The sequence below is a fragment of the Pezoporus occidentalis genome, unplaced genomic scaffold, assembly GCF_034315485.1.
Source record: "Pezoporus occidentalis ecotype Australia unplaced genomic scaffold, CSIRO_AGI_Poc_V1 ctg63, whole genome shotgun sequence".
In the NCBI taxonomy this organism is placed as follows: Eukaryota; Metazoa; Chordata; class Aves; order Psittaciformes; family Psittacidae; genus Pezoporus; species Pezoporus occidentalis.
In genome coordinates, this window is record NW_026915977.1 from 6,144,175 (window position 1) to 6,156,634 (window position 12,460).

The 12,460-nt window shown below is 46.4% G+C and overlaps 1 protein-coding gene across 4 annotated transcripts in view; it reads left to right on the plus strand.

Moving 5' to 3' along the window:
• Nucleotides 1-12,460, plus strand: part of PAK3 (p21 (RAC1) activated kinase 3) — a 168,332-nt gene that overhangs the window by 110,234 nt on the left and 45,638 nt on the right. The window lies entirely within an intron of this gene.

Consider the following 12,460-nt stretch of genomic DNA (forward strand, 5'->3'; position numbering starts at 1 on the left):
CTTTCTGATCCTCAATAGCTGAAATTGCTCTGGCACCTCAGCTGCTCCCCATTGCTCTGCAGGGTTGGCTGAAAGGGACTTGGGCAGTGCTGGAATGTTTTCTTGCCATCACCTGAGCGTGCTCATTCCTCCAGGCAGAGCTGTTGGGGGAGCAGCAGTTGTGTGATCCCCAGTGCCTGACCCTTTGCTGCATGAATAAATTGCTTTTTGGGAAGGGCAGTGGAAAGTACTTCTGTGTGTCTCAAGGAGAGCGCAAGGCCTCGTGTTTTCCATTTTCTGTCTCCTCCTTCTCTGTTCCGTGTTATGAAGGAGAAAATCTTCGAGATCAGAAATTTTCCAGCAGTTCCCTGCAGAGGATCTCCATTCACCCTGCAGTGCCCAGATGCCAGCTCACATTTATCAGGTACCCAGCCCCTCCCTGGCCGACGCGTGGGGCTGCTGGTGCACAGTGAACCTGAGAGGGAAGAACGGAAGGCACACAAAACCCTGGGCATTTGCTAAAACTGTTTTTAATGTCTCCTGCCCCCCCAGGCGGAACATTGTGGATTTGGATTTGGGATGCTCTTGAAGTGTCACCAGAAAAGCTGTCACATATGTGCATGCAGAAATGGAGGCTTGGAAAATGCTTTTAATTGTGATTCCACTCTGCACAACACAGATTGTCATGCTTTGAGCTCAGGTTTGTTTGTATCAGGGACAGACATTGATACCACAGCTCCTATTGGGGCATAAATATTTCAGCAACTGAAACGATGCCTGCCTGCTCCAGGAAAGGGCTGCTTGCATCCTCGTTTGATCTTTTTAGTGAGCCTAGCAGCTCAGGTTGGCATCCTGGTTAGTTATTTCCTACAGATAAAGTCCCTTTTAGCTCTTCATTCCAGAGGCTCTGGGAAGTCAAGTGGGGAAGAAGTGAGATTTCTAGCAAGAAAAAAGGCTAAAGCAGCCAGAATTTGCTCCCTGTTTAGTTTCTTTTTGAGGAAGCGTCTTCACTGTGTAGGATGCATGGACCACAAAGAGGTGGGGTAATATCTGGAAGTATCCAGAGTGGCAGTCTGTGGGGGCAGTGTTCTCCTTTCATTTCTTCCCCAAATCCTCCACAACACCTTCTCTCCATGCTGTTGGTCTCTACTACTTTTTGCACATGGGGAATGGAGAATCCTGCTGTTTAGCGGCATTAATGAATAGTATTAAGCATTTCAGAAGGAATAAGATGGAAGTGGAGGCTTATTCTTTTCTGCAGTACATTGTCCTGGACCCCTTTTGAAAGCTGTAGTGATGTGGGAGCACTGGAACTCCCAGGACTGTTTTGTGCTTCTGAAGTAAAATATCTCCAAAGCATCTGATGAGGGGGCACTTCCTGCAGCCACGATCCATAATGCAGACAGTGAGACCTCTTAAGCAGCTTGCTCTTCAGGACTTGCCCAGTGTTCTATGGTCTGTAGAGCACTCTGGACACTTGGGGTGAATGCCAGGCTTCCTCATGTGATCGGGAAAAGCAATAGGAATCTGAGTGTTGGAAGCCCTTGCTGTGGCAAGATCTCTCTCCTCGTAGTGAGCAGCAGCATGTGGATGAAGCTTGCAGGCCCAAGGATGGTGCAGGAGGTCAGTTACCCGAGTCTTCAGTAATTTTTTGAGCTGTATTCCCTGATGTTTGCATTACTGATCCCAGCAGGATGGCAGAGCTTGGCCTCATGGGTACAGCTGAATGTGTGCTATCCTCTGCTTGAGGAATACATCTGTTGGCTGGTTATCCTGAGTGTAATTGCTTGAATGCCAGAACAGAAATGACACATTGAGAGTTACTGCTGCATATGTGCCCCAGGAAAACTGATGAACATAATCCCAAAGTCAGCCCACAGAAGGACTCACTGGGGGCAAGGAGAGGGGAAAATTGTGCTCTTACATATTCCAAACAGTGTATTTTCTGTGGAACTGATGTAAAGGTTTACAGGAAATGGCTAAAAGTCAGGCTCAGAGAAAGAGCAGAGATGTGTTGGGGCAGGGTCTGACTGCTCCAGGGGAGCTGCTGCCAGGCTGACTGGTGTCAGACACACTGGAAGCACAAGGGTGAAGTCAGTGTCCCAGGTCAGACGGGTGTTGGCGGAGCAATGGAAGGGGTCAGTTAGAAGCAAACATGACTGAATTCTTGTGTCCTGACCTCGCTGTGGGGATCAGTGGTGGTGGTGTGGCCGGGGACCTTGCAAACCTGGCCTGGTAGGTGCCTAGATGGTGGAGTTTGTGTTCATGGTGACTGGCGAGGACAAGTTATGGTACAACATCACTTCATGTGTTCTTTTTGAGAGCAGGCCTGTGGTGTTTCCATCAGGAATGCTTGGGAGAGAAGAGACCTGGCACCCAGATGTGGTGAGGTTCGTTCAGAACAGATACACTGAAGGGGAGGGCATGTTGACTGAAGAACTGCTGTTTGTGATGTGTTAGGTGTTAAGTGTATCTGATACAAGGAGCTTTTAGAAGGATCTGGATTCAGGGTCTGCTTGTATATAGCAGAAATGTCTTGGTTTGTGGCTGTTTTGAGCATAAGGACAAGGCCACCACTGTGGACTGGTCCCGAGCAGTGCTGTAAGGTTGCCATTCCCCATTACACAGGTGGTGGGTTTTAACATAGCAGGGTTTGTAATGGAAGATGCGAGGACTCTCTGGGGACTTGGGATTTAAAGGCTTTTCAGATGTTTTGCATTGCATTTCATATGTACATGTTTGGGAGGAGTGTCCTTGTATGCATATATATCACATGCAAATGGATGGGGAGTTGCTGTGTGTTTCGTCTGAATTTAGAAAAGAATCCTCCAGGAAATGTTGGTTTTGCAAGCACAGGCCCCTGGGCTGGGATTTGGGGGGGAGAAGGGAGTGGGAATGAGGGGGAGGCTCACTGAGGTTTTCTTCTCTTGTAGCGTTTTGGGAAAACTCCAGCCAAGGCCCACATACAGGCAAATGAATCAGCCTCCCTTTTTGCCATAAGAAATTGGCAGCTCTAGCTGCAATGCAGTTTTGATGTATGGCTAATACACTTGTTCTTGGTTAATTGAGAAGAAACACTGCAGTAGAAGCCTGATGTTGAGTTGGCCTTTGTATGGAGCCTTGAAGCTAGTAGGGAGATGTTGTTGGCTGCTTCTTCAGAGGCTGGAATTTGCTGCAAATTCTATTGCATGCTCTCGTCTGAGGGCTGTTGTTGCTGTTCATCTGCTATAGAAATACACTGCTTGTTGCACACAAGCGTAGAGGGCACTGTAAGCTGGCACATAGCGCTCTTGCTCAGTGCAGGGTTTCCTTGAACAGAATATTCGTGCTCTTAGATGAGTGCCTGTACCCGTGCTGACAAATAAAGCGTTTTGGCTTCCTCATACTCCTGTATGAAATGAAATCCACGTCTTTTCTAAGGCATCTGGTGCCAGTTCAGACTCAGAGCTCGCTGTGTCTGCTGTAGGATTTGCACCGGGCTCGGAAAACTTACCAGACAAGCTCAGCATTCACCACTGGAAGTACCTGGAGTAACTGGAGGGCTTTCTTGTCCTGGAAGCAGGACATGTAGCAGTTGCCCTTGGCAGGCTGAGACTTGCCAAATGCCTTTTATTTCCTGTTGGAAGCCTAGTTTTACATGGAAGGACTGTATTCCTTTCATAACTGTAGTATCTGTTGGTAAATATTGGCTTTAATAACAAACGCTTCAGTTCAGCAGGGTAACAACAGCGAGGGGTGAATGTCAAGCAGTGAAATAAGCGTGCTGTACTGGGGCAGTAACATCAGCATTCTTTTACAATGTTTTAAATGGTAAATGCCGTACCTATTATTTTCATAGCATTTAAAAATTCATTAGAAACAAGTCCCTTTGAGCAACCTGTAGTCATAAATGCGATTAACTCAGCCATGGGAGTTTTAGTCATGGCCAAGCTCCACTAAATGCTGTCTAAACAGACAAAACAAGCCTGGCCTGGAGTTATTCTTTCATAGGACTGCTTCATATACAGGATGCATGTGGCCTTCCCCTCCTCCAGTAGTACTGTGGGGGAAGAAAACATTGAAAGAAGCTTCAAATGGAAAGTGTTCACGGTGGGGGGGCAAGCAAAATGGTTGGCTATGGAGCATTTTGCACCTGAAATGGACCACAAAAGTGGCTGTTCTTGTTATGGGTCAGAGAGAGCTCTTGGGCGCTTGAAGATGCAAACACAGAGAAAGCAGAGCAGCATGTGCTTTCCATATATACTTATCTGAACAGCACTCCTGCTTGTTTGGTTCAGTGTATGATGTGTGTCTGGAAAGAGATTATATGCAGCGCAGTTGTGCTGAAGTTTGCTCTTTCTCTCTTCAGTTCACCGGACACGTGTTTTATGTTTCCTTCAGCATAACTTTAAATGGACAATGTTTTACCTTGTTCTGGGAAGGAGCTGATATCCTTACAGCTCATGCTGTCATGTAAGTAACCTTTTTCTTTTCTGAACAAGGTCATTACATCATGATGCAGTAATCCTCTGCCTGTGGGATAAACCTTCCTCTCTGTCCATGTCTGTCTACTGCTCTTATCTGTGTTCTTTCTTAAAGTGTGTACAGGGGGAGGACAAATGAGGGGAGAGCCAAAGTTTTGATGCTGGCCTGCTAAACTACGTTTGAGAGAATAATGTATGGGTTGTGAGATGCAAAGGGCTGTTGTCTCATAGAGCTATTGCTTTGATATTTTATCCACAAAGACAAGCTCCAAAGTCTCAAGTCAGAAGAGCCTGGGGATGAAATTACACCTTTGCCAGGCTCTGACAGGTTAAACTTTATGGAGATACAGGGAGCAAATTATCCACAGGCTGAATTGCAAAGGAGAGCTTTGAAATGGGCTTTAAAAACCTGCTGGGGAGATGGAGTGAATACAAATAGTTAGTTCTTGTATTCTTCTTTTTGTCTGTAGGGCTAAAAGCAATCAACAAAGGAAGGACAAGGTCATTATCTTGGTCCCAGCCCAGAGGAACCTGAGGGATGGAGCATTGCCACTGTGGGTGGACTGGGTCAGTGTGGGAGTCAGCAGCAGGACCTGGCATCCTGCTGCCTGTCCCATTGCCTGGCCATTAGACTAAGTTGCCTCCCTGCTTACTGCAGTTTCTAATTTGTCTTGGATGTGTCTGTGTGCTCCTTCCTGAGTCAGTTTACATCATTCATGGCCAGCCTGGGGTGTGCCCCATGAAGCATCTTTCATAACTATTTTTGATTTCACTTGTGAAGGGATTAGGTGACGTGGTTGCACAGCAGAGCAGGGACTGTACTCGGTGACCTGGTGGGTCTCTCCCAATCCTGTGTGTTCCTATGTAACCTGAGGTGTTGCCATCTAAGCTGCATCAAGATGCCAGTGATGTAATTTCAAACTGTCTGGCCTGAGTGCCAGTGAAGTCAGGGAGGCTGCACATGTGTAAGATAGGATTGTCTTTGATCCTGTTTATTTTGCCCAAATAATAAGTGGAAGATAGGCAGGGTTTGATTTGAAACCAGTTAACTCCACAGAGCAAGTAGAGCAGATGTATTCGTGGCTGACTCCGTCTTTCGCCTGCTCTGACAGGAAGTAGCCTGTTGTATTTTACCATGCAACTCCAAGGTCCTGTTGCAGATAAAGAGAAATACCTGAGTTGAGTCGTCAGGTTGTAGTGTCTCAACAAACTACTTTAAAAAATGTCAGGCCCTCACTGTGGGTGGGTGGTGAAGTGGCAGAGCTATCAAAGAAACACATCTAGAACCACATGAAGACTTCACTGTTACCGTCATGCAGTACTTTATGGCTGTTCAGAGCATTGCAGTGGTAGAGCACATGTCCTGCAGGCTGGAAGTGATAGACTTCTGACTGCTGTCAGCAGGATGCGACTATGATGGACACCTTTCAGAGCGTGCTGGCACGGATACAGCTCTGCACTCACATGCCTTTACAGCTATCAAAACAGACACGTGCGCCAAGTTACTTGGAGTGCAGGCAGAGGAGCTCAGCTTGGGCTGTGTGCGTCTGTGGAGACTTAGTTGTGGCTGAGCAGTCCCTGTTCCAGTCAAAAGGAACACCAGTAACAGCACTGTATCTTCATGATAATATTTCTATGTTTGCACTTGTCCCTAATTTATTATATCCTCAAATCCAAGAGTCTTCTCATGGAGATGGCTTTGCTAACAGCATCTTCACCCGTGTTTCAGCTCTGCTGCCTCTGTTGGTAACAGGCTTCATGTAGTTTGGACCAATATCAGAGTATTTTAATGGAGGAGGGGGATTTCTAAATGAGATGAATTTATTATGCTCTTTTATCAATGCCTGTTACTAGAAAAATTTCTAGCAAATGGGTTAGTACTACTTCATTATCCCTGTTGGGTTGCTTCTGCTTAATTCCAACAGAATCTTTGCACCCAGGTTCCAAGTGGGTAAGAGTGTTGTAGGAAAAACAGTCACAGAACATGGTCACAGCAGAACTCCCAGCCATTAGTTATGATAGCTTTGACTTGTCTACCAGGCTAAATTTCAGAGCAGCATTGATTTTTATGTCTTCATGTAACTTGTGATTTGCTGAGCTATAGCTGACAGCAGCTTTTCCCTGTCCTTAAGGGGTCATTCTGCATATGTGTGTGTGTGTGTGTTTGAAAACTGCAGAATCACATCTCAAAAAGAAAGTCCTCTGAACATGCTTAGCTGGGTGTTATACCTTTCCCTTTGCACTTAGTTTTAAAGCCAAAAGTCATAGAAACAACTTTCAGTGCTTTGATGTGGGCTCATAATTTTCTCCCTGATGCTATTAATATTGCAAGCCCACTTGCTCTGTGGTGGGTGTCAGCGCTTGCTAACAGCAGCCATCTGTGAGAAAGGAGCTGCTTCCTGTTAGGGAGTAAAATTTAGGCCAGCTGTGGATGCTCGAACCACACCTTGGAGCCTGTCCCTTCTGGCTCTCCCTTCCCTGTGCTTTGCCTCAGACTCTGCACCGAGCAGAATTCCTGGTACCCAGGGTCCCACAGCCTGTGGAGCTGCATATCTGTAGTGATGTCTGTGCCTTGCACTCTGAAGGCAGAAGGTAGGGCCTGAATGATGACCACATTGGGCTTGTGCTGTTGTCATTCCAGAAAGCTGATATCCCTAAACTCAAGGGACTTGCCTGTTTCAATCCATTTAACTGTGAGGTGGTTACCAACAAATGATGCTCTTGTTCCATTTGGGCAGTGCTTGAAACCTGATGTCTGCTCCTGCACCCATTCAACATGAGGGGTATGTTTTGGGTCTAGTGAAACAAGTCAAAATGCAATTGCAGCTCTGGCTTGACAGTTTGGGGAGGCCAGTTTTCCAGTGATGTCAGAAGAATCTTACTTGCCCTTCAGCTTTAATTCCTGGAAATCTAAATAGGTTAAAATTACAGCAGGGGAAAATAAACTCCAAGCAGCATCCCAGGTTAGTCTTACCTATAGAGGATGTTTTGCCACACAGTGAGTTGTTTTGCAGTCAAGCTGCTGAGATATGAATGGATTCTCAAACGTGTCAGAGCTCAGTGCTGAGATTACTTAAGCGAAAGGGAAAAACCAAAGCTGTGCACTGCCTTCGGTGTGCACCTCAAACAGGCAGTAATTTCTCTGCTGCATTACTGAATCCAGTTGCATTCTTTCAAAGCAGATGAATGTAGTTTTGGTCATGGCTGGCAAGAAATTTATGGATAGGATGTTTAGCACAGGAATTTTGTTTCAAGGGCGTCCAAGAAGTAGATGCAGGAATGTATGCATTCAGGTGGAGGCCTTGCATGAGGAGCAGACAGGCTGTGCAGTGAGGTCTGTCAGTGTTTTCTCATCAGGTTGATGTTTCTTTGTGAATGAAGAATGGGACGAGCTTTGTTTTGCCAAAGAGAATATGGAGGCTCTGTGTTTCCTTGGAAGTTGCTGTTTGTTGTTTCCTTCTTAAAATCCTTGATGCAAGAAAGAATTCTTTGTGGTGCAAAGTGGTTGTGCCAAGTAAAACAAACAGAGGAGGTGGCTTGAAACAGAGTTAAGTATTTCTGGGAGAAGCACAAAATGTATTTTACTTTCCAAGCTTGCATTAATGCCACATCTTAGATTTTCCTTGATAGCATTTGTAATCAGCAGCCCCTTATCCATCCTCTACCAGTATTAGTTGCAGCTTAATGACACATAATTATATTGGTTCTTTATCACTCAACTTGCCAGGTCGTTTATCTCATCTAAGAAAGGATGGAGAGGAGAATTTATAGCCTCTCTGGCTCTTGATGTTGTGCAACACAGATGCATGATTTGCCAAAGCCTTGGGGAAGATGCATTATCTGAAGCTGCAGGCAGTTGCACACTTAGAGATGGAGGTGTTGCATGCTGCCTGCACTGATAATCTGGCTGAGTCCTTTTAATATCACATTACTCTGTATCCACAGAATTTGGTTAAAAGGGGATTAGTGAGAAACCAGGATGATAAACAGGAGTTTCTGATGCGTGCACATACAGCACTTGCATGCACATAAATTGGATTTTTGACGGCTGTTGGCACCAAGTTATCAAGGTGGATTTTTTCCTGAGGATAGATGGGTGAAGAGGAGAGGTGTGTAATTCCTGGGGCACCAGAACAACTGCAGGGGTCTATTCCAGGGCATGAGGTGACACTGCAGCTGGAGGGAAGCACATCTCTCTGGCTTCTCCATTGAAGTCAGCATGGGCCAGTCACTCACCAAGGCACTCGCTTCTGGGAGAAAAATGAACTTGAGTGCATCTTCCAGAGCTGGAGGCACAGCCCTGGCTGCAGAGTGGATGTTTCTTTGGATCTTTGGCTTGCACAGGAATGAAGGTAATCCATCCTGTCAGGCTGGGAGGGGGAAGATCTGGGCTTGTCACGGAAGTGGCAGCGGCTTCACTGATTCAGTTACAAATCACCTGCTTCGAGTGGTGTGGACACTGTGTGAATGTGCTTGTGCAAATTCCAGCCTTTGCTTTGATCCACTTTGGGCAGCTGGGTTGTCAAATGAAGGAATACCTGCAGCTGAGAGACTTAGACCCACATTAAAGGGTCTAACTAATAGTTAGACTTTAATAAATGATTTTCTAAGGGTAGTCCGGCTGGCATCTTCCATGGTGTCAGTTTGGGTGAAACAGCTGAAGGGAAAGCTGATGAGTTCCAGTAGATCCAAGTCCTGGTGATCCTCCTCTCCCCTCTGGTAGGAGGTACCGTTCTTAGAGCCAAGTTGCAAGGAAGTGTGCCTCAGCACTGTGGGGTTGGAAAGTGAGCCCAAATCTCTGCAGTGGCACTTCAGGCTCAGTCAGCAGATGCTCCGCACAAATGGTTTAGTACAGACACATCTTCCTTTCTGCCAGTGTTTCTGGGTGAGCAGTAGCTTTTGGCAGGACTTCTTCAGATAGTCTCAGGGGGCAGAGCAATGTCACACAGCTCCATTTGCATGTTGAGAGCATGGCCCTGTGCCCATCTCCAGAGCTCTCATCAAAGGTTTTAGGCCATGATCATCATTGACTTATTATAACTTACATGTGTGCTTGGAAGAACTGATGCATGTTGAGTCCTGTGTCACAGATTCGTAGGAAGGATAGAGCCAGGTTGCCTGTGGCATGTGTGTCAGAGCATGATAACAATGGGAAATGGTAGCAATACCTTTTACCTTGTCACAGCACTCCAGTAACTAATTACTAATGTGCACAGAATCTCTGGGACGGGGCCAGCAGAGCAGGGAGCTTGAGTGGAGATTCTAATGTCAGCTCAGCTCATGATACCCTGGTCACTGCGTGCACACAGCACCACTGGTAGGTAAATGGAATCAGAGCTCTTTCCCTGTCCTAGGACCAGGCAGGAGATGGTTTGCTCTTCTCTATCTCCCTGGCAGCAAGACCCTTCAAAGCTTCTTTTAGAAAAGGACAAGAGTGGGTGAAATTGTATTATGTTTTCACAAAGGAGTTGGGGGGGACTGGGATTGTGCCTGGAGAATCTGATCCCCTGAAGTGTTCAAGGCCAGGCTGGATGGGGCTTAGAGCAACCTGCTCTAGTGGAAGGTGTCCCTGCCTGTGGGAGGGGGGTTGGAACTGGGTGAGCTTTAAGGTCCCTTCCAACCCAACCCATTCTGTGACTCTTACTGTACCTGTCAGGCTGGTGCTTGCACTGAACCCAGGTTCCTCACTCCTGTTAACAGCTCAACAGCTGCACTTTCTTCAGCTGCTCTCTAAGAGAACAAATAAGAGACACATCCTTCTGATGAAGCCTTCCAGAACAGTCGCATATTCCCATAAAAAGTTTCTTTTTCAAGCCAGTGAGATGTAACTTGATGAAAAATTCATGGACAGCTTCAGTCAGAGACCTTGGCTCCCCCAGGAGCACGGCCTGTGCCTGTTGGATTGCGATGTGCCTGCAGGGAGGCAGGATCTTAAGTACAGGATCGGTCCCGGGTGACCAGGGATTTGTTACAGCATAATTGTAGTCACTGAGAAATGAGGGAATTGAGGCACATTGTAATTATGCTTTTGGCCAGAGTCAGCATGATAAGTTGGTTACAGAGCAGAAGAGAACATCAGATTCCTGGTGTCTCCTCCTGTGCTCCTGCGGAGGGAAGCAGGATGGGAAAAGCCCTCCTAATTCTTGGACTTGATTTGGATATTGAAGGCTGCATTTTTAAAAGACCTTGGTGCCCCTGGAGAGCATGAGAGATTGTGGGGATGACAGGAGCAAGTTAATGCAGTGTTTTAAAGAAATCAGCCACTAAGCGTTACAGGTGCAGGGGATCAGAGGCTGCAGGCGTGCAGAGGGGATGTGGTCAGTGCATCTAGCAGGGGAGTATTTGTATTGATGTGACCAGGTACCCCTGCCCTTAGAGCTGCAGGCCAGTGTTTGAGTATCAGAATATCAGGGTGAAGATAGCAAAGAGTGTGCACCTTTACAAGGAGAAGCCAGCTGTGTGACAGGTAAGATTTAGTGCTGCAAACCACCTGCTAAGGCTGACTTTCCATAGACCTTTATCTGGATGGAACTGTTCTGGATGGTGAATGGCTAACAAGTGCAGTGTTACACCAGGGCAAAAGATGATTTTGCTGTCACTATTGTCAACTGGCAGTGATTGCTATTCCATAGAGTACAGAGCTGCTTTGTACAGTTTAATTCAGAATATTTGATATATTAGATGCTGTGTGTACAGAGTGCAGGGCCGTTGTATTTTCTGGCTGGAGAGCTTACAACTGCTAATGATGAATGCTAGACAGCAAGAGGAGGAGTTTGGGCTCTTGGGATGTATGTCAGGGACGGGTGGTGGCACGGGTGTTAATTTGTCTCATTTCTACATCCATAGATTTATTAGGGCAATTTGGAGTTGTAATTGAATCTCTGTGCATTGATTTCCCGATTTGTAAGCTCTTTGTAGGCTGGTGCCTGTGTCTGGCCAGCTCAGGTAAGCTCTGATCAGCTTGTAATGCTGAGGGTGAGCTTTGTCTGGCATGGGCTGTGTGGTGTACAGTCTGCAGTGTCTGGCTTTACTCCTTTGTTCTCATTTAGGCTGAAAGGCTGAGACTTTTGGCAGTGGAAAGACCAGGATTCAGGCCATGGCTCTCCAGACAAGTGTGTGATTTGTATGGTTAGAATTCACTGATCAGTCCGGATGTGGTTTGAGATCATTGGAGTTAGGTAGGTTTCAGCAACACCCTTCCCTCTATGGGCTTTAATTAATTGTAGCTGGTGAAGGGCTTTGTAAACCTGAGGTGACTCTTTGGATGCACAAAATGTTATCATTCTGTATAAATATTTTCTAGATAATGGAAGGAAAACACTTTAAAACACAGGAAGTAATGCAGGAACAGGATCTGTAAGTATTGCGTTTAGGAGCTGTTGCAGTCTGAATTGAATCTGCAGATAATGAAATAGTCATAAACCATGATGTGATGGCCCACATTTTCCAGCAGAGGTGCATTCAAGTGTGCACAGCATTCTGCACCAGCCCAAATTAGCCTCGCGGGTCCCAGAGTGACATGGAGAAGCGTGCCCACTGGTACAGCAGGACTTGTGTGCCTGGCATGCACAGTAAGGGATGCAGGGCTGCCCATTCCGAGCCATGGGCTCTGCCTTCATTCTTTCTTCGTAGGGTTTTGCATTTACTCAGCTGGCATCTTGGCATTCGGCTCCTGTGTGGCAGGCAGCCTGGGTTCCAGCATGCTGAGTCTTAGAGATGCCCTTGACTTTGGTGGGAGCTTAGTCCTCTGCAGGACTGGGCCAAGTGTGTCTGAGTCAGAGCAAGGGCAAGCAGCCAGGGCATCTTCCTCACAAAGGCAAGGAAGCTGAATTCATTTAGTTCTTAAAGGAGTGTTTAACTCCTCGGATTGGAATGGCCCATAGAAACCTGATACAGCATTACTGGAGTCTATTTGGCGACTTCAGTGGGAATTGAATAAGACTCTAAATGTGTTAAAGTCTTTGCACTTTTAGCTGTAATGATGATGCTGATAAGCAGAACTGAATTAAAGATAATAG